This window comes from Vulpes vulpes, chromosome 9, assembly GCF_048418805.1.
Source record: "Vulpes vulpes isolate BD-2025 chromosome 9, VulVul3, whole genome shotgun sequence".
Classification (NCBI taxonomy): Eukaryota; Metazoa; Chordata; class Mammalia; order Carnivora; family Canidae; genus Vulpes; species Vulpes vulpes.
The window spans coordinates 41,804,991-41,826,559 of record NC_132788.1 but is presented as its reverse complement, the minus strand read 5'-3'; the positions used below and the strand labels follow the sequence as shown (position 1 = coordinate 41,826,559).

Below are 21,569 nucleotides of genomic sequence, written 5' to 3'. Positions count from 1 at the left end.
AGGATTCCTTTGCATGTTTCTAAGTCCCTGGTTCATCAAAGAATATGCATGGCATTCCATGCCAAAATCATGGGATTGTCTTCCTCAAGAAGCAGCTTATTCTGGTGCCTTTCACTGGCCCTGGACCATGTGTCTGACCTCAATTTATCAACATTAAAGAAAAAAGGCTATGAATAATGAGTCAGTATAATGTTCTTAGTCAAAAAACAAAAAACAAGAACAAAAACCCAACTCTAAATCCAAATATCTTTCAAATGTTTTCAAATGATTGAAATAAAGCTCTCCCAAAGCATTTTATTTATTTTTAAAGATTTTATTTATTTATTCATGAGAGACAGAGAAAGAGAGAGAGGGGGAGAGACATAGGCAGAGGGAGAAGCAGGCTCCATGCAAGGAACCCAATGTGGGACTCGATTCCAGGACTCCAGGATCACGCCCTGAGCCAAAGACAGACACTCAACCACTGAGCCACCCAGGCGTCCCCAAAGTATTTTTTAAATTCCAAATCCAACACTAATCTCTATTTTCTGGTGGGTAGGGGGTGGTGAGAAACATACAATACTGATTCACTTCACCAGAGAAGTGAAAATCGATTTGATTTAAGCAAATATTTAAAGGAGCACAGTCCAGATTAAAACACTTTAACAAGGGGTGCCTAGGTGGCTCAGCGGCTGAGCATCTGCCTTTGGCTCAGAGTGTGATCTCAGGGTCCTGGGATTGAATCCCACATCAGGCTCCCTGCAGGAAGGCCTGCTTCTCTCTCTGCCTATGTCTCTGCCTCTCTGTCTCTCATGAATAAAGAAATAAAATCTTTAAAAAAATAAAACACTTTAACAAAGTATATACTGAATACTGTTCTTACACATTGGCATTAGCTACTCTTGCACAGATAGGCATGATAAAATGCCACATACATGCTGTCAGTCTGGCTCCTGCCCTCAGCATGAGCCCTCAGCATAAGCTTCTCCTCTGGCCACCTAACACTGGTCAGGCCCCAGGGAAATGGACGTGCACACCTCTGGCCTCATGGCCTCAAAAGCAGCAGAATGCAGTGCGGGTTTGGGGGATACATTGCCCATATGGGAGGTGGGTGTTGCAGAGTGGTAGAGAAAAGACTGTTTTCAAATCCTTCCTCTCAGATAATGCAAATAAAATCATTCTATGAAGAAAAGATTTCCTGGTGGGATCAAGCCTCCATTGTCTTGTACCTCTTCATGATCTAACTCATTGTTCTGAAGCAGAGGTGGGCAAAGTATGTATATTATAGTAATATTTTATAGTGAATATATTTACTTAGAGTAAATATCGTAGGCTTTGCAGTCCACATAGTCTCTGTCATTACTACTCTCCTGCCTTATTGGAGAATAATTTTATCTACAAATTTGATACCATGAAGTCTAATTTTTATTTTGCCTTTTTTGCTTTGTTGGCACTCTCCAGTGCTTTTTCTTTCTCTCTCAGCTTTACTGAAATATAATTGGCACATACATTGTGTAAGTTTAAGGTGTACAACATGATGATTTGATAACACCAATATACTGTGAAACAATTACAGCAAGGTCAACATGAATACCACCTCAAATACAATAAAGTTAACATGAATGCCATCTCACTGTTAACTCCTAGTTACTTCTGTGTGTGTATAGTTAAGAACATTTAAGAGCTACTCTCTCAGCAACTTGCAAGGACATAATATAGTATTATTAACTATAATCATCTAGATGTACATTAGACTCCCAAAACTTGCTCATCCTATAACTGAAAGTTTGTACCCTTTGACCAACATCCCCCCATTTCCCCCAGCCTAACCCTCAGCTCCTGGCAGCCACAACTCAACTCTGTTTTATAAGTTTGGCTTTTTTAGATCCCACATTAAGTAAGTTCAGATGGTATTTGTCTTTGTCTCACCTATTTCACTTAGCATAATGTTCTCAACATCCATCTGTATTGTCACAAACACAAGATTTCCTTCCTCCTCACGGCTGAATAATATTCATACATTCCACACTTTCCTGATCTATTCATCCACTGAGAAAAACAGGTAGCTTTCATGTCTTGGCTAGAGTGAATAATGCTGCAATGAACATGGAGTGCAGTTATCTCCTTGAGATAGACAGAGACAGTTATCTCTTTCATTTCCTTTATTTCTTTTTTAAAGATTTTATTTATTTATTTGACAGAGAGAGAGACAGAGCACAGGCAGGGGGAGCTGCAGACAGACGGAGAGCCTAATGTGGGGCTCAATCCCAGGACCCTAGGATCATCACCTGAGCTGAAGGCAGACACCTAACCAACTGAGCCACCCAGGTGCACTGTGATTTCATTTCCTTTAGATATATTCCCAGAAGTGGGGCTGCTGGATCACAAGATAATTCTATTTTTAATCTTTTGTGGAACCTCCATATTATTTTCCATAGGGCTGCACTAATTTACATTGCCACCAACAGTGCGTGAGCATTTCTTTTCTGTATCCTTTCTTCAGCACTTGTTTTCTCTCATTCTTTTTTTCGTAAGAGCCATTCCAACATGTGTGATAGCTCATTGTGGTTTTGATTTGTATTTCAATGATGTTGAGCATTTGTGCATGAACCTGTTAGCCTTCTGCATGTCTTCTTTGGAAAAATGTCTACTTAGATTGTGTGCCCATTTATAATTTAAGTACTGTTTTTTATTATTATTATTTTATTTTTATTATTATTATTATTATTATTATTATTATTATTATTATTTTGCTTTTGAGTTCTAGGAATCCCTGATATATTTTGGATATTAATCCCTTCTCAGATATATAGTTTGCAAATATTTTCTCCCATTCTGGAGGCTGCCTTTTCATTCTTGAGTTTCTCTAGCTCTGCAGAAGTTTTTAGTTTGATGTAATCCATTGTCTCTTTGCTTTTTGCTGCTTGTGATTTTTAATTTCACTGCATAATTTGATTCTTTTAGAAGAGAAGGTAATTAAAAATTTTTTAATTTAGAATTGTTTACATTTAGTTTTATTTACCTTTTGATGAAATATATTTACATTTCTCATGCTTTGAATACAATTTTTATTTTTTTAATCTTTTAGATGATTGGTAAAATGAAAGCTGTTTTGGAAACAAATTGTGAAAGTGGAATTCAGAGAAGAAAAATATTAAAAATCTTCAAAAAAGCATTCTGTTTAAATGTTTTAAATGTTAAAATATAGTTATCTGGCTTCTAGAGAGCATTACGTAAAATTCGTGAACAGAACGTTGCAAATTATCTAATGAAAACAAAGTCTGAATTTGAAACTGGTTAAGACAAAATCTCAGAACTTTATGTTCTTTATTAAATCAAGATTTAATTCAAACACTGATTCATTATTCTGCATGTAATAGTAACACTATAAAATAATAAATTCAGTCAAATTTTATATTTTTCTAATATTCATTCATATAAAAAATCATAATGTTACACATTTTTATTTTGCCACGCAACATATTTGTCAAAGGGAATAAAACATATTTTTTAACAGGTTGTTACTTTAATTTTTAAATACTTAAGTATATGGTATGAAGTCTCCACTTGTACTTTGCCCTAGCCTCATGGTATAAAATACTTTGTCCATCCAAATAATTAAAAATATATAAACATTAAAAATTAATTTTTGAATACCAATTTTTTGTGGAGAAAGATATTTGAGATGCTATGTTAGCTAAACATGTTAAGAGTCACACTGTAGATACTCTATATGTAACTATGCAACAAGAAGATACTTGGAGAGACATGAAGGAATGATGCCTTAATATTAGCAGAGATACTCTTGGTGATGGCACCACATTTAATTTTTATTTACTGCATACTCTAGTTGTGTAAACAATAAGCATTATTTAGATAACCCCCAAAAAAGCAATAAATGTTTTAAATAACAGAGTAAAGTTTAGATCTTCCCATGTCTTTAACATTATCATGTTCATACATATTTTTTAAATTTTTTATTGGAGTTCAATTTACCAACATTTAGCATAACACCCAGTGCTCATCCCACCAAGCACCCCCCCTGTGCCCATCACATTCACCCCAACCCCAAGCCCACCTCCCTTTCCACTACCCCTTGTTCCTTTCCCAGAGTTAGGTGTCTCTCATGTTTTGTCACCCTCACTGATATTTTTACTCATTTTCTCTCCTTTCCCCTTTATTCCCTTTCACTAATTTTTATATTCCCGAAATAGATGATACCATATAATGTTTGTCTTTTTCCGATTGACTTATTTCACTCAGCATAATACCCTCCAGTTCCATCCACGTCGAAGCAAATGGTGGGTATTTGTCGTTTATAATGGCTGAGTAATATTCCATTGTATACATAGACCACATCTTCATCCATTCATCTTTTGATGGACACCAAAGCTCCATCCACAGTTTGCTATTGTGGATGTTGCTGCTATAAACATTTGGGTGCAGGTGTTCCAGCATTTCACTGCATCTGTATCTTTGGGGTAAATCCCCAGCAGTACAATTGCTGGGTCATAGGGCAGATCTATTTTTAACTCTTTTAAGAACCTCCACACAGTTTTCCAGAGTGGCTGCACCAATTCACATTCCTACCAACAGTGCAAGGAGGTTCCCCTTTCACCACAACCTCTCCAACATTTCTGGTTTCCTGTCTTATTAATTTTCCCCATTCTCACTGGTGTGAGGTGGTGTTTCATTGTGGTTTTGATTTGTATTTCCCTGATGGCAAGTGATGTGATGTGGGGCATTTTCTCAGGTGCTTGTTGGCCATGTCTATGTCTCCTCTGTGAGATTTCTGTTCATGTATTTTGCCCATTTCATGATTGGATTGTTTGTTTCTTTGCTATTGAGTTTAAGTTCTTTATAGATCTTGGATACTAGCCCTTTATCTGATATGTCATTTGCAAATATCTTCTCCCATTCTGTAGGTTGTCTTTTAGTTTTGTTGACTGTTTTATTGGCTGTGTGGAAGCTTCTTATCTTGATGAAGTTCCAATAATTCATTTTTTGATTTGTTTCTCTTGCCTTCATGGATGTATCTTGCGAGAAGTTGCTGTGGCCAAGTTGAAAAAGGGTGTTGCCTGTGTTCTCCTCTAGGATTTTGATGGAATCCTGTCTCACATTTAGATCTTTCATCCATTTTGAGTTTATCTTTGTGTATGGTGAAAGAGAGTGGTCAAGTTTCATTCTTCTGCATGTGGATGTCCAATTTTCCCAGCACCATTTATTGAAGAGACTGTCTTTTTTTCCAGTGGATAGTTTTCCTTGCTTTGTCAAATATTAGTTGAACATAGAGGTAAGGGCCCATTTCTGGATTCTCAATTCTGTTCCATTGATCTATGTGTCTGTTTTTGTGCCAGTACCACACTGTCTTGATGACCACAGCTTTGTATTACAACCTGAAATCTGGCATTGTGATGCTCCCAGCTATGGTTTTCTTTTTTAGAATTCCCCTGGCTATTCGGGGTCTTTTCTGACTCCACACAAATCTTAAAATAATTTGTTCCAACTCTCTGAAGAAAGTCCATGGTATTTTGATAGGGATTGCATTAAACGTGTAAATTGCCCTGGGTAACATTGACATTTTCCAATCCATGAGCATGAAATGTTTTTCCATCTCTTTGTGTCCTCCTCAATTTCTTTCAGAAGTGTTCTGTAGTTTTTAGGGTATAGATCCTTTACCTCTTTGGTTAGGTTAATTCCAAGGTATCTTGTGCTTTGGGTGCAATTGTAAATGGGATTGACTCCTTAATTTCTCTTTCTTCAGTCTCATTGTTAGTGTATAGAAATGCCATTGATTTCTGGGCATTGATTTTGTATCCTGCCACATTGCCGAATTGCTGTATGAGTTCCAGCAATCTTGAGGTGGAGTCTTTTGGGTTTTCTATGTACAGTATCATGTCACTGGCGAAGAGGGAGTGTTTGACTTCTTCTTTGCCAATTTGAATGCCTTTTATTTCTTTTTGTTTACCCGATTGCTGAGGCTAGGACTTCTAATGCTATGTGAATAGCAGTGGTGAGAGTGGACATTCCTGTCTTGCTCCTGATCTTAAGGGAAAGGCTCCCAGTGTTTCCCCACTGAGAATGATATTTACTGTGGGCTTTTCGTAGATGGCTTTTAAGATGCTGAGGAATGTTCCCTCCATCCCTACACTCTGAAGAGTTTTGATCAGGAATGGATGCTGTATTTTGCCAAATGCTTTCTCTGCGTCTATTGAGAGGATCATATGGTTCTTGCTTTTTCTCTTGTTGATATGATCTAGCACATTGATTGCTTTATGAGTGTTGAACCAGCCTTGCATCACGGGGATAAATCCCACTTGGTCATGATGAATAGTCATCTTAATGTACTGTTGGATCCTATTGGCTAGTACCTTGTTGAGAATTTTTGCATCTGTGTTCATCAGGGATATTGGTCTATAATTCTCCCTTTTGGTGGGGTCTTTGTCTGGTTTTGGAATTAAGGTGATGCTGGCCTCATAGAATAAGTTTGGAAGTATTCCAACCCTTTCTATCGTTCGGAACAGTTTAGTAGAATAGGTATTGTTTCTTCTTTAAACGTTTGATAGAATTCCCCTGGGAAGCCATCTGGCCCTGGACTTTTGTGTCTTGGGAGGTTTTTGATGACTACTTCAATCTCCTCCCTGGTTATCAGCCTGTGATATCAGCCTATGGTCTGAAAATATGCAGGGCACTATCCCAATCTTTTGGTATCGGTTAAGACCTGATTTGTGACCCAATATGTGGTCTACTCTGAAGAACGTTCCATGTGCACTTGAGAAGAATGTGTATTCAGTTGCGTTTGGATGTAAAGTTCTGTAAATATCTGTGAAATCCATCTGGTCCAGTGTATCATTTAATGCTCTTGCTTCTTTGGAGATACTGTGCTTAGAAGACCTATCTATTGTAGAAAGCGCCATATTCAAGTCTCCAAGTATAAGTGTATTATTATCTAAATATGTCTTAACTTTGGTTATTGATTGATATACTTGGCAACTCCCTCATTAGGGGCATAAATATTCATGATTGTTAGGTCCTCTTATTGGATAGATCCTTTAAGTATGATATAGTGTCCCTCTTCATCTCTCACTATAGTCTTCGGGGTAAATTTTAATTTATCTGATATAAGGATGGCTACCCCTGCTTTCTTTTGAGGACCATTTGAATGGTAAATGGTTCGCCAACCTTTTATTTTGAGGCTGTAGGTGTCCTTAGGTCTAAAATGAGTCTCTTGTAGACAGCAAATAGATGGGTCTTGCTTTTTTATTCAGTCTGAAACCCTGGGTCTTTTGATGGGGTCATTAAGCCCATTCACATTCAGAGTTACTACTGAAAGGTATGAATTTAGTGCCATCATGATACTTATTCAGTCCCTGTTTTTGTGGATTATTTCCTTGGACTTCCACTTTCTTTTACAGAGTCCCCCTTAACATTTCTTGCAGAGCTGGTTTGGTGGTCACATATTCTTTCAGTTTCTGCCTATCTTGGAAGCTCTTTATCACTATTAAAATGTCACGGTGTTGAATGGTTTTTATTGATTTTAGGGGGAATCTCTCTCTCTCCTGGATCTGAATGCCTGGTTCCCTCCCCAAGTTAGGGAAGTTCTCAGCTATGATTAGTTCAAATATACTTTCTGGTCCTCTGTCCCTTTCGGTGCCCTCTGGAACCCCAATTAAATGTAGATTTTTCCTTCTGAGGCTGTCATTTACTTCCCTTAACCTCTCCCCATGATCTTTTAATTGTTTTTCCTTTTTTTCCTCAGATTCCTTCCTTGCCATCAACTTGTCTTCTATGTCACTCACGCATTCTTCTACCTCGTTAACCCTCGTCGTTAGGACCTCCCGTTTGGATTGCATCTCATTTAATTGATTTTTAATTTAGGCCTGATTAGATCTAAATTCTGCATTCATGAAGTCTCTTGAATCCTTTATGCTTTTTTCCAGAGCCACCAGTAGCTTTATAATTGTCCTTCTGAATTGTCTTTCTGACATCAAATTGTAATCCAAATTCTGTAACTCTGTGGGAGAGAGTATGGTTTCTGATTCTTTCTTTTGTGGTGAGGTTTTCCTTCTAGTCATTTTGCTCAGTGCAGAGTGCCTAAAAACAAGTTGTCCTGGAAAAAGGAGAGAAGGAAAGAAAAAAAAGTGGGGTGGGGGGACAAACAGAAAACAAAAAACAAGGAGGAGTATCCTCTGATTCTATATACTGTAAGTCCCTAGACTTCCCCTGGAACTTTCCAGTGCTGCGTGGTCAAGAACTTGCTCTTCCCCTGTCTTTCCAGCTGGTCTTCTGGGGGAAGGGCCTGATGTGCTGATTCTCAGGTACGTGCACTTGGGGGAGCTACCCTGCCCCCTGCCAGGTGCATGGCTCAGTGGAAGCTGTTTGTCCTGTGAGGCCCTGCTCAGTCCCAGGTACAAGGTGACACCAGGAGGAACAACAACAGTGGCGGCGGCCAGCTCTCCAGCTCTAGAGTCAGCTCCCGCAGTAACTACTGCAGCTCCCAGTCTGCACTGGCCTTGATGCTCCCGGGGTGGGGGTGGGGTTGGTGGGGGGCGCTGACCTGCACAGCTGGGGGGGGGCGCCCGGCGGCAGGAGCATCCTCACTGTCCTGTGTCCTCCCTGCCTCCACCTGTCCAGGGGGGGGGGGAGCCCTGGATCCTGGGCTGTGTCCCCTGGCGCCCTGGGCTCCGGGGCCTGCGCTGCTGGAATCACGCTCCCAGGCCGCGCAGCCCGCTCCGCACGGAGCCGCCGCCTGAGCTGCAGCCGAGCTGCTCCAGGGCCCCGCCGGGCGCGCACTGCAGCCCTTTAGGGAGCTCGGCCACAGTGTGTGGTGCGCTTTCCCCCGGGGCGCAGGTGCTCTGTTAGTGCCCCTGGGAGCCTGAGGGCATCCCCGCCCCTCCTGGGATCCTGCCCGAGCTCCCTGCGAGCGCCTTTCCACCCGGGAAGATTGGTGAAGCTCCTGCTTCTCCGGGGCTGGGCTCTCCTGTCCTGGGGGTTCTCGGCGTGGCCGGGGCTCCTCCATCCAAAGGCCCTGCCCCTTTGGATGCTTTTTTATTTTTTATTTTTTTTTTCCGTCTTCCTACCTTGATAGAAGCGCAAACTCTTCTCACTGTAGCATTCCAGCTGTTCTCTCTTTAAATCTCAGGCCGAATTTGTAGGTTTTCAGAATGATTTGAAAGTTATCTAGGTAAGTTGGTGGGGACAGGTGACTTGGGGACCCTACTCTTCCGCCCTCTTGTCCCACCTCCATACATGTTTTTAATATGATGTTTATAACATACAGGAACCATGACTGAATAGAGTTGACCCGTAAACAACATGGAGGTTAGGGGTTCTGTCCTGCCACCCACAGAATATAAAATCTAAGCATAACTTTTGACTTCCCAAAATCTTTACTAATAATGGCCTATTGTGAAGTGGAAGCCTTACCAATAAGAAAGATGATCAACACATATTTTGTATGTTATATATATTATACACTGCATTCTTACAATAAGCTAGAGAAAAGAAAATGATATTGAGAAAATACATTTACAGTATGGTACTGCATTTATCAAAAAGATTCCTCATACAAGCAGACCTGAGCAGTTCAAACTTTGTTGTTCAATGATCAACTGTACTTCCTTTGAAACAAATTGCTCTCTCCATATATACAGACTCTTGACTCCTGGAACATGTACTGAAATACTCTTTCCAGTGATGATTAAAGCCTTGCACAGACCATGTCATTTGGATGTCAAGGGAAAATGTGTGTGAAGTGGATAGCTTGGGCAAAGAGAAATGAAAATGGCCTCAGGGCTCTAACTCAAGATCCCACTTCCATTTTCACTGATTTCCAATGCTATGAGCCAACCAGCCTGGCAGTACTTTTTGTGAAGAACAGCTAGAATGTCACTCAAAACATGAAAGATGCTTTTTCATGATAATGATGGCGATGATGACAAGGATGACATAAACAGTGATGCTTTAATTCCTCTAACATGTTTTCTATTGGGTAAAATCAAGAGTTTCTTAATAGACCAGCAAGATTACAAAGATAAAAGTGGGGTAGAGTACACATAGTGATTTATTCAATAAACCATTATTACACCATATGTTACTTTAACCATCCTGGAAAGTTCCTGATTATGAATAAGACAATTTCAGCAAATGCCTTCCCTGTCCCATTATAAACAGAAGCTGTTGAAGATGTGAAAATTAATACAGTAATCAGGCTCAGGGTGTGTTATACGTTGAAAGCAAGTTAAATGCCTTTATATAACAACCATCTTCATGACCAATGACACTACTGATTCCTGCCCATGATAGGATTAATGCAATAGCAACTTGAACTATATCATCCACACATTGTAAATACAGTGCCTTGTATGTCTTACACGGAGCTTCATGACACAGTTAATGATTTCTAGCATATGGAACTGCTATTCAATGCTACTGCTGCCAGAACACCATAGTAAGTGTTCAGGATTTACTCACATTTATCACACCTCATCAAGGGGAATTTTACCACTGTTCTCCATAAATTCAGGTTGTATAGATTTCCTCTGAAGAAAATTATCCCCATCAAGAAACCTCTTGATAATGTATCACTATTGTAATTTATAAACCTCTGAAATATTTCAGAGTTGATAGTTTTTCCATAGGGTATAAGTCCACATTTGTTATTCCAAGTACTAAGCAACTTCTGAGTTTGGGAAATGTTCAAAACAGAGAAACCAATTCTTGAGTTAAGAATTAATTAAAACACCAAAAGAAAATTATCTAAAAAAAATTTTTAAGCCAATTTCCAAATCAAAGATGTGCAAGTAAACAACATCTTCAGGCAAGTCTCTAAAATAAGAATTTGTGACCATTAGAATCCATTCTTCTAAGCAGCTGCACAATTTTCCAGGAATTAATAATTTTTTGCTAATTTTGGTGCTGATACAAAAAGGGTGAGGTCATCTTTTTAACTGATTAAGTACTACTTGGTATCATAAATATAACTATGAATAAAGGCCCTCGCTTATAATTATTATTCTTTCATTATTATTATTTGGTTAACAATGCTAGGATAAGTATAAAAATTTTGTTTTTACCAAACATCCTAGAATTCTCTTTGTTTTTTTTTTCCAGCTTCACCCAGAGTTTTATTCTTTAACATAAATTATATCAACTGTAAAATTTTTTTAAATAATTTTTATTGGTGTTCAATTTACCAACATACAGAATATAATACCATCTTTGAGCACTGTCTGGTTAGCCAGTATAATCGTTAATTTTATGTGTCAACTAGGCTGGGTCATGGTGCCAGTATTTGGTCAAATACTAGTCTAAATGTTGCTATAAAGATATTTTTAGATGAGATTAATACTGAAATCAGTGGACGTTGAATAAAGCAGATTATCCTCTATAATGTGGTGAACCCTATCCAATCAGTTGGAAGGCCTTCAGGGAAAAGACTGAGGCTCCCTGAGGAAGACAGAATTCTGTCCCCAGTCTGCCTGTATATATAAATATAAATACAGGTTTACAAATTACGCAGTGTTTCTTGATGTGGGGGATAATCTTCATTGAGGGAAACCTATACAAGCTGAATTTACTGACTGCCTGTATATAGGTATGTGTGTGTGTGTGCATGTGTGTGTGTGTATATATATATGTAAATATACATATACATATATACATACAGGCATACACACACATATACATATACATATACATATATACATACAGACATACATACATATATATACACACACATATATACATACACACATATACACACAGATACATAAACACATATACAGATTCACACACACATCCTATTAATTCTATTTTTCTGGAAAATCCAACTAATACAACCAATCACAGACATATGCAATGACAGAGACACTGAACTTTTGACATTCAATGCAGAGAGGTTTCCAAGTATCTTCTTTCATAACCAATGTTATAACCTGTTGCATACCACAGATGGGAATCACTGCACACCCGAGACAGGGAGACAGGAGAAGACACTCACTTTAAAGTCCAAACATGGAGGGATCCCTGGGTGGCGCAGCGGTTTGGCGCCTGCCTTTGGCCCAGGGCGTGATCCTGGAGACCCGGGATCGAATCCCACATCAGGCTCCCGGTGCATGGAGCCTGCTTCTCCCTCTGCCTGTGTCTCTGCCTCTCTCTCTCTCTCTCTCTCTCTCTCTCTCTCTCTCTGTGACTATAATACATAAATAATAAATAAAAATTAAAAAAAAATTAAAAAAAAAAAGTCCAAACATGGAGACTCAAGACATAAGCCCATTGATCACTAATGATAGAACTTGAACAAATGATCTCACTGCCACATCACAGCTTCCTCAGGCACTGAATGGGGCATCTGCTACCCCTCCTGAATACTTCCAGAGGCTCTAAATAAGATTAAGTTTACTAAAAGAACTTTGTAAACACTAAAGAAGCATAACGTTGACAGGAAGGACTAGAAAAGCACAGATGACAATTCACAACCACCCCTTGAACCTCATTACAACAATGTGGTTATAACAAGGGACTCTTCCCACTTTGTTACTAAAATGGAAAGTGACACACATATGCCATAGGGTGACTGTAATTACTGTGCTGCTCATCAGCTAAAGGGAGCAATCACACACAGAGCACATGTTTCTAAAATAGGAGCCACATCAAAAATGAGAGAACATATGGGACTATCAGATATACATGCACAGCATGAGACCCTGCCAAGATGAAGTGGGCTTGAGCTTAGGGATATAGTGATTCTGCCAGCCATTACCATAAGGTATGGGACTTTGGGCATTTGGGTTCTGAAACCCCAAAGCAGGCCTTAAAAGCACACAAAACTTTCCTGTACATGATTAAAGGTCAGACAGAACAGAATACTAACCCCCTCATTCACCTGAGGCCCCCCCCAAAGCAATGCACAGAAAGTGGCAACAGAATTATTTAACTTCAATATCAACTGTAACCCTGTAGATCTACCTGCAGTCACTGTCCTTTATAATTCACTTAAAAACTATTTGAGTACCTCCTAGATGCCAAGAACTGCTTAAGTATAGTGGCCTCAACAGTGACCAAGACAAGACTGGGACATTCGAGGACATTTCTCCAAAGACAGACAAAAGACCAATGGAGATGCTCAACATTACTAATCCAACAGGGAAATGAAAATCAAAACCACAGTGAGATATCACCTCACACCTGTTAAGATGGATATTATCAAAAACATATAAAGAGAAGTATTGGCAAGGATGTGGCAAAACAGGAACCTCTGTACACTACTGGTAAGATTGTAAAATCATGCAACCTCCATGGAAAACAGTATAGAGGCTCCTCGAAAGATTAAAAATAGAACTCCCATACGATCCAACAAGCCTACTTCTTGGTATTTACCAAATGTACTGAAGGGAGGATCCTACAGAGATATCTGTTCTCCAACGTTAACTGTATGACTATTCACAATAGCCAAGATGTAGAAGCAACCTAAATGTCCACCAACAGATGAGTGGATAAAGAACATGTGGTATATATACACACAATTCAGCCTTTAAAAGAAAGGAAACCCTCTCATATGTGACAACACAGATGAACCTTAAGGACATACTGCTAAGTGAAATAAGCCAGTCACAGAAAGATAAATACTACACGATTCCATTTATAGCAGATATCTAAAAATAGGCAAACTCATAGAAGCAGGGAGTTGAACTGTGATATCCAAGGTCAAGGGGGAATGGAAAGAGGGGAGTTTCTAATCAATGGGCATAAAATTTCAGCTAGGGAATTCAGTTTCTGGTTTTACATGTAAGGAAGGACCTTGGAAGTTCCCACTCCATCCGAACAACAAATAAAAACTGAACACACTAACAACATCCACAACTCTTCTTGGATTCATGACTTGGGAGAGGACCCAGGGAAAACCTCAGCCCCTAAGAATGGAGAGACAGTCAGGCAAACCACTTCCCTGAGTAGGGACTCAAGAGCAGAAATCAAGCTCGGAGAGACATCCAGGCAAACACCACTTTCTGGAGCCGGGATTCAAGGACAGAAACCCCCTCAGGAACTAGTGCTTTGGGTAGGAAAACCTCAACAGTAGTTGATGGCTGCTGGAGGTGCACTGGAGAAAACTCTAAGAATTAAAGACTACATGAACACCCAGTCTTTATGGGGCCCTTGAAATACTGTGAGATTTACTTCCAGGAGCTCAACCAGGTTCCCATAGAAAATATCAGAAAAATTCCCTCTTGTTTCTGGGAAGGGGAGAGGAAAAGCCTGAGCACTCTGCTCTTAACAAGACTTGTCCTTTAAAAAAAAATAAAAGATAAAAAATAAAATAAATTAAAAAAAAAAAAAAAAAACAAGACGTCCTTCAGGGAAACTAGTTAACAAGAGCCTAATCTGCTATGGCATTCTGGAGAGTTGAGCTGACCTGGGGGAAGGAAAATACCTAACCCCTGTCAACCTGCCCCACCTAAGGAGATAAAAAATAACTGAAAAACACTGTGAAGCTCACAGTGCAGAGGCTCAGGTCACTAAGAGACTGAGACCCAATGACAGGACGACAGGATGGCAGAATGTTGCCCTCCGCCCCACACGTCACCACCACAGCACCAGAGTCCTATTTACAGCAGCTCTTCTGACCTGGTATATTATGTCTGGCTATCAAGAAAAAAATCACAAGGCACACCAAAAGGCAAAAAACACAATTTGAAGAGAGAGAGCAAGCATCTGAACCAGATATGGCAGGGATATTGGAATTATCACACCACACATTTAAAACAACTATGATTAATATGCTAAGGGCACTGATGGATAAAGCTGCAGCATACAGGAACAGATGGGCAATGTAAGCAGAGAAATGGAAATCTGAAGAAAACAACACACAAAAAAATGCTAGAGATCAAAAACACTGGAACAGAAATGAAGAATGCCTTTGATGAGCTCATTAGTAGACTGGACACGGCTAAGGAGAGGATCTCTGAGCTTAACACTTAAATCAGTAAGATCAGAAGCTGAAAAATGAAGAGAAAAAGTTTCACTAATGTAAGATGAATATATTCCAGGGAGGTGGAGTAGGACATCGCACCTAGAGTAAACAATGCTGGGTTGTATTCTGGATTCTCTGGGTTGATCATACTTTGAATTTGCTCAGTTTCTTGAATCTATACCTTTTTGTCTTCTGACAAATCTAGGAAGTTTTCAGTCATCACTTCTTTAAGTGTTTTTTCAGCCCACTCTTTTTTCTCCTTTCTTTTTGGGACTACAGTAACATGAATATTGCATCTTTTGTTAGGAGTCCCACAGGTCCCTGAAACTCCAACTTATCTATTTTCTGTCTCTTATTTAGACTGGATAATTCCTATTATTCTGTCTTCCAAATTCACTGATTTTTTTTCCCTCTCACCTCCTTTCTTCTGCTGAACCTGTCCATTGTGCTTACTTGTTATATTTTTCAGTTTGAAAATTTCCATCTGGTTCTTCTTTATATCTTCTGGTTCTTTGGGAGTTTTTTTTTCTTTTTTTTTCATTTAAGTGTGTTTGTAATTGTTCTTTGAAATATTGTGTTTATTGAGATATAATTCACATACCATGAAATTCACCCTTAAAAAGGTAGAAAAATCTGAAGTTTTACTATGTTCACAAAGTTGTGCAACCATCACCACTAATTCCAGAACATATGTATGACTCCAAAATAAAACTTCATACCCATTACCAATCATTCCTTATTCCCCTTTCTCTAGTCTCCAGAAATAACTATTTACTTACTGTCTCTACAGATTTGCCTATTCTGTACATTTCATATAAATGAAATCAAACAAAATGTGCCTTTTGTGACTGGTTTCTTTCACTTAGCTTAATGTTTTCAAAGTTCATTCGTGTCGTAGTATGTATCAGTACTTTTCACCTTTTTATGACTGATTAATATTCTATTATATGGACATATGACATTATCCATTCATATTGTTTCCAATTTTGGCTATTATGAATAATGCTGCTAGGACTGTACATGTGCAATTTTACATGTGATTATTATGTTCTCAATTCTCTTCAGTACATACCTATAAATGAAATTATTGGGTCACTTGGTCACTGTTTCACTTTTTGAAGAACTGCCAAACTGCTTTCCAAAGTGGCTACATCATTTTCCATTCTTACCAGCAATGCATGAACGTTCTAATTTCTTTACATCCTTGCCAAGAGTTCTTACTGTCTTTTTGATTACAGCCATCTCAATTTACCTGATTTACCTTTCCCTAATAGTATTCAACATCTTTTCCTGTGTTGTTGAGGTATTTTTATGTTGGCTGCTTTAAAGGCTTTCTCAGATAATTCTAACATCTCGATAGTGACATCTATTGATTCTTTTTCTCTCAGCTTGAGATCTTCTTAGTTCTTGATATAACAAAAGCTTTTTCTTGAAACCTGGACATTCAGGGTATTATGTTATGAGAACCTCTCATTTAAGCCTCCTGTCTGTGCTCCAGCAGAAGAAAGTGGGGGTGGGGATACTTCATTACTTTACTGACAGGCTGGGCTACAAGTCAGGTTTCCCGTGTGGCCTCCACTGGACCATGGAAGGGATGTATGGCCTCATTACCACTGGGAGGTGCTGAAAGTCCTGACTTTCCAGTAGGCCTCCACTGACACTATCATAATTGGGAAGCAAAATGGGGAACTTATTACTGCTAGGTGAAGTGGAAGCCCAGGCTCCTTGCTGAGTCTTCTCTGATACCACCCTGGCAAAGGTGCTGAGAAACATGGTGAATGTCTAGGCTCCCCACTGAGTCTTCGCTGGTGTGGGGGGGGGTTTGAGGACACACATTTCTCTGTGGTGTTTGACTTGAATACAGTGGCTATTATCTAATGGTTTTCTGCCTTGGTTATGTGCTCCTCTCTTGGCCTTTTGGCTAGAGAAAGCAGGTTTTTGTTGGTCCTTTTTAATCTGTGTCCACTGACCATTCTGGGTTGCTGAGTTTTTCGTCCCAAGTCTAAGATACAGGAGTAAATTAAGAAAACCCAGGAAACTCACCACTGCCTCATTCCTCAATACCCATATTGGGCCTTGTCGCTTTCTCTCCACCTTTGACACCCTTCTCCTATTTGTTTTTTATATAAAACACAGTTATTAGTTGTATTTGGGAAAAATGTGGAAAAGTATGGCTGTGCCATCTGTCTAGAGGCAAAAGTCTTTTAAAAGTTCCAGTCTATCTTTTTAAACCCAAATTTTTAAAAATTTTTATTTTTTTGGTTAAATCTTAAATATAGAAATAGCTTTAAAGTGAACTATGCATTTCCTCATCCTTCTGCACATAGGCCACTAAAATGAATTAACCTTCTTGACAAAGCTCCATAACACAAACATCCATGGCTATATATTTATTCCCCCAGACTCACTTTAAGATTATTATGCAATAAGCCACTTATCTGTCATATTACATAGTACCTGCTGACCCAATTTTGGAAGTTCCTGTGACTGCCTGTTCCTTTTTTCATTTCTCACTCTTGGTAGTGTGACTCCCTCCAGAGAATCCCCACACCTTCTAATCTGCTACTTCTAACAGTGTGCAGGCTGAGAAACCAGGCAGTCCAATCTTTTAGGGATATTTTTAAACGATAGTAAACAGACTAAGCATGACAAACTCTCCCCCCACCCACCCCCCTATCATCCACAAATTTCCCAACATCTATTTGGGCTACTCTGATGTTCTTCTGATTTATCTACAGTTACCTCATAATATCCTAGGTAACTGAAGTCAGACAATAAATAATTTCAAATAACACAAAGTGCTCCTGTATGGGTAGATTCAGGTCACCTTCATTGAGACCAGACCATCAAGCTGTAAACCTTGGAAACAGAGAAGACCCATGCCAACCACAGCCTCTGCTGTGGAAATGCTCTCCTAGTGCCACCATCCCGGGCGGGCAGCCTGAGAGCATAGAGAAGCAGGAAACTGAGGATTCTAAACTACTATGCTAAATAAGCAAGAGGATCGAGTTGCATGTGGATACCTAATAAGCACTTTAACGTTTTTGTTCTTCCTTTATTACTGTCAGAGCATAGCCAAAGCTGACAATTCTAGCACAATGGGTCAGAAGTTTCCAGAAATGTGCTGTGCTCAGAAAACATGTCCCAGAGGCATGTCTTTTCAGGATACCAAGGCAAATAATTGATTAAAGGTTGATGTTAGGGCTTGGCCTCATGCCTTATATCACATGCATATACAAAATATAGAACACTATGTTCCTAAGTTCCACGACACAAGGAATCAGTTCCTGACACCACACTGCAGGGCCCATGCCTGTCCATGCACACCCACACTCCTGAAAGAGAATACCTGGTCCCAAAGAAAGAGTGTGAGGGTTAAAGTCAGAGGTCAACATTCACCTGTGCAGCCTTAGCAAGTTGCCTAACGTAAGGAAAGTACCCCAGTTTTACTGAGTTTTGGTGAACCTTTTAAAGAGAAAACCTGCACGCACAAGTGACATGGATATTCAATCCATGGCAAATACCACTACTGTTATTGATTTTTATGTATAAGGAGAAGACTCTATAAAGGGAAAGATACCAGATACTATACTCAAGCTACCATCATCTGTGAACCCAAGCACTGAGTTGATTTTTGGTCTAGTTAGAATCAACTCAGTGTCTCCACATCCAGAGTTCATGCAATGTGGTACTTGGCACCATGGAAAGGCAGATGAAAAGCTCCAGATCATGGAAATCATCACATCTTCTCTAGGGTGGCCTTCTTCCCACCAGCTCATCTATCCAGTATCCCATGATTGCCTCCCACACTCCCTCACTCATTCCCTCTCTTTCTCTTTAATCTTCCAACTTATGGTGTTCGCTTTGTTGGTGGTGTTTGTTTTTTTGGGGTTTTTTTTCCTAGTCGTATACTGTTCCTAGAGTTTGGGTCTTTATTCTATACATTTTCTACCGAGTAGTCCCTCCCCTTTCAGGGCAATCATCCTGTCTTTCAAATCTCCAATCCTACTAGATTCCATTTTCTTTGAAAAGAGAGACTTTGATGGAAAGACCTACCAAATCCTGGTAGGATGCTCCACACAAAGGTGGGAAACCAACATACAGCAGAGGTGGGTTAGGGAGAAAACCAGAAGGAGCATTGGGTTACTACAACCATTCTAACTCATGTGTAAGGAACAACAACCTGTGCAGAGAGAGGGACCTCAAGGGAAATTATTGCCTAGGGGCTGGGGATAAGAGTGGGCAAAGGCTGGTAAGAACTACAGCAGAGGTGATCTAGTGATCAAATCAAGAAAATTCATCAAAGTCTATTAACAAGTAAGAAATAACCATGATCACCTCAAAATATGTAGAAAAAGTATTTGACAAATACAACATCCATTCAGGATGAATACTCTCAAAGAAGTAGATATAGAGGGAACATACCTCAATATAATAAAGGCCATATATGAAAAACCCACAGCTAACATCATACTCAATGGTGAAAAAAAATGACAGCTTTTCCTCTAAAATCAGAAACAAGAAAAGGATGTCCACTCTCACCACTTTTATTCAACACAGTACTAGAAGTCCCAGTTGCAGAAGTCAGACAGGAAAGAAATAAAAAGCATCTAAATTGGAAAGTAAGAAGTAAAACTTCCACTATTTGCAGATGACATGATACTCTATTTATAGAATACCCTACCCTACAGACTCCACCAGAAAGCTACTAGAGCTGATATATAAACTCAATATAATTAGAGATACAAAAACAATGTACAGAAATCTGTTGAATTCCTATTCACTAATAATAAGGCAGAGAAAAAGAAATTAAGAAATCTTATTTATAACTACACCAAAAATAATAAAATTCCTAGGAATAAACTTAACCAAGGAGGAAAAAGACCTATTCTCTGAAAACTATAAAACACTGATGGGAGAAACTGAAGATAAAAAGAACAAATGGAAAGATATTCCATGCTCATGGGTTAGAAGAACCAATATTTTTTAAATGTCTGTACTACTCAAAGCAATCTACAGATTTAACACAATCTCTATCGAAATACCAAAAACATTTTTCACAAAACTAAAACAAAAAATTCTTAAAATTCTATGGAACCACACAAGACCCCAATAGCCAAAGTAATCTTGAAAAAGAACAAACCTGGAGGCATCATATTCCCATATTTCAAAGCTATAGTAATCAGAACAGTATGGTACTAGCACAAAAATAGACACAGATCAACGTAACAGAGAGTCCAGAAATAAACCCACACTTTTATGGTCAATTAATCAAAAATGAGCAGAAGACCTGAACAGGCACTTTTCAAAAAACATACAGGTGGCCAACAGACAAGTGAAAAGATGTTCAACATCACTAATTATCTTGGAAATGCAAATTAAAACCACAGTAAGATATCATATCACTCTTATCAGAATAGCTAAAATCAAAAACATAAGAAATAACAAGTGCTAACAAGGATATGGAGTAAAAGAAACCCTTGTGCTCTGTTAGTGGTAATATAAATTGGTGCAGCCACTGTGTAAAACAGTATGGGAAAAAAACAGTATGGAAGTTCCTTGAAATATTAAAAATAGAAATACCATAAGACCTAGTAATTCTTCTATTGGGCATTTACCCCCCAAAAATGAAAACATTAATTTGAAGAGGTATACACATGCCTATGTCTATTGTAGCAGTATTTACAATAGGCAAGGTATGGAAGCAACCCAAGTGCCATTGATAGATGAAGAGATAAAGAAGGTGTGGTATATACACACAATGGAATACTACTCAGCCATAAAAAAGAATGAGATAAAAAAAACAGAATGAGATCTTGCCATTTGCAATAACATGGATAGACCTAGAGGGTATAAAGCTGAGTGAAATATGTCCATTAAATAAAGACAAATACCATATGGTTTCATTCTTGTGTGGAATTTAAGAAACAAAGCAAACAAGGAAAAACAGACAAACAAAACAAAACAGACTCTTAAGTACAAAGAACTGGTGGTTACCAAAGGAAAGGTGGGTGGGGGAATGGGTAAAATACATAAAGGTGATGAAGAGTATACTTACCTTGATGAGCACTGAGAAATGTATATAATCATTGAATTATATTATACACCTGAAACTAATATAACACTGTTAATCATACTTGAATTTTAAAAAAAAATCATCAATGTCTAGAACAAAGCAAGGCATCTAGGTTCCCATGACTGCCAGAGCAGAGAGGGAACATGTCACAACAGCCTGCAGGAATCCTCTTACAGACATCAGATTGGGCTCTGGCAGGCACTTCTCCACCAGGGTCGGGTCAAGTGGGTCCTGGAATTGTGGCTGAGATATGAGAGAGAGAGGGTGTCAACCTCACCACAGATAGGGCAAAAAGGAATGATGGAGCCTGTGGAATTTAAAGGGAGGTGCGGGTAAGAAATGATTGGCTTAGAAATTAAGCCTTCATTTCAGCAGTGAAAACCATCTCTCACATGAGCATCAGTTTTCCCAGACACAGACACCTAGAAAAACATCATATATATGGGTCACTCTGAGCTCCTCAGTGACATCAGAGTCTTTTTATGGCAGCATCATTAAACTATTTATAGTGAGCAATTAAAGATAGCCTAAGTGGGCCACCAC

At 39.0% G+C, this 21,569-nt stretch overlaps 1 protein-coding gene across 17 annotated transcripts in view; it reads right to left on the bottom strand.

The window, feature by feature from the left end:
* MTUS2 (microtubule associated scaffold protein 2) overlaps window positions 1-21,569 on the bottom strand; it is a 575,555-nt gene that overhangs the window by 435,958 nt on the left and 118,028 nt on the right. The window contains exon 1 of one of the 17 annotated variants that reach the window (XM_072719897.1): window positions 21,009-21,436. The exons of 13 other annotated variants lie outside the window; for them this stretch is intronic. The gene's annotated coding sequence lies outside the window, so the exon portion shown is untranslated. Of the gene's footprint in view, window positions 1-21,008; window positions 21,437-21,569 lie in introns of those variants that run through there. 3 more of the 17 variants (XM_072719893.1, XM_072719899.1, XM_072719904.1) reach the window with 3 other exon arrangements.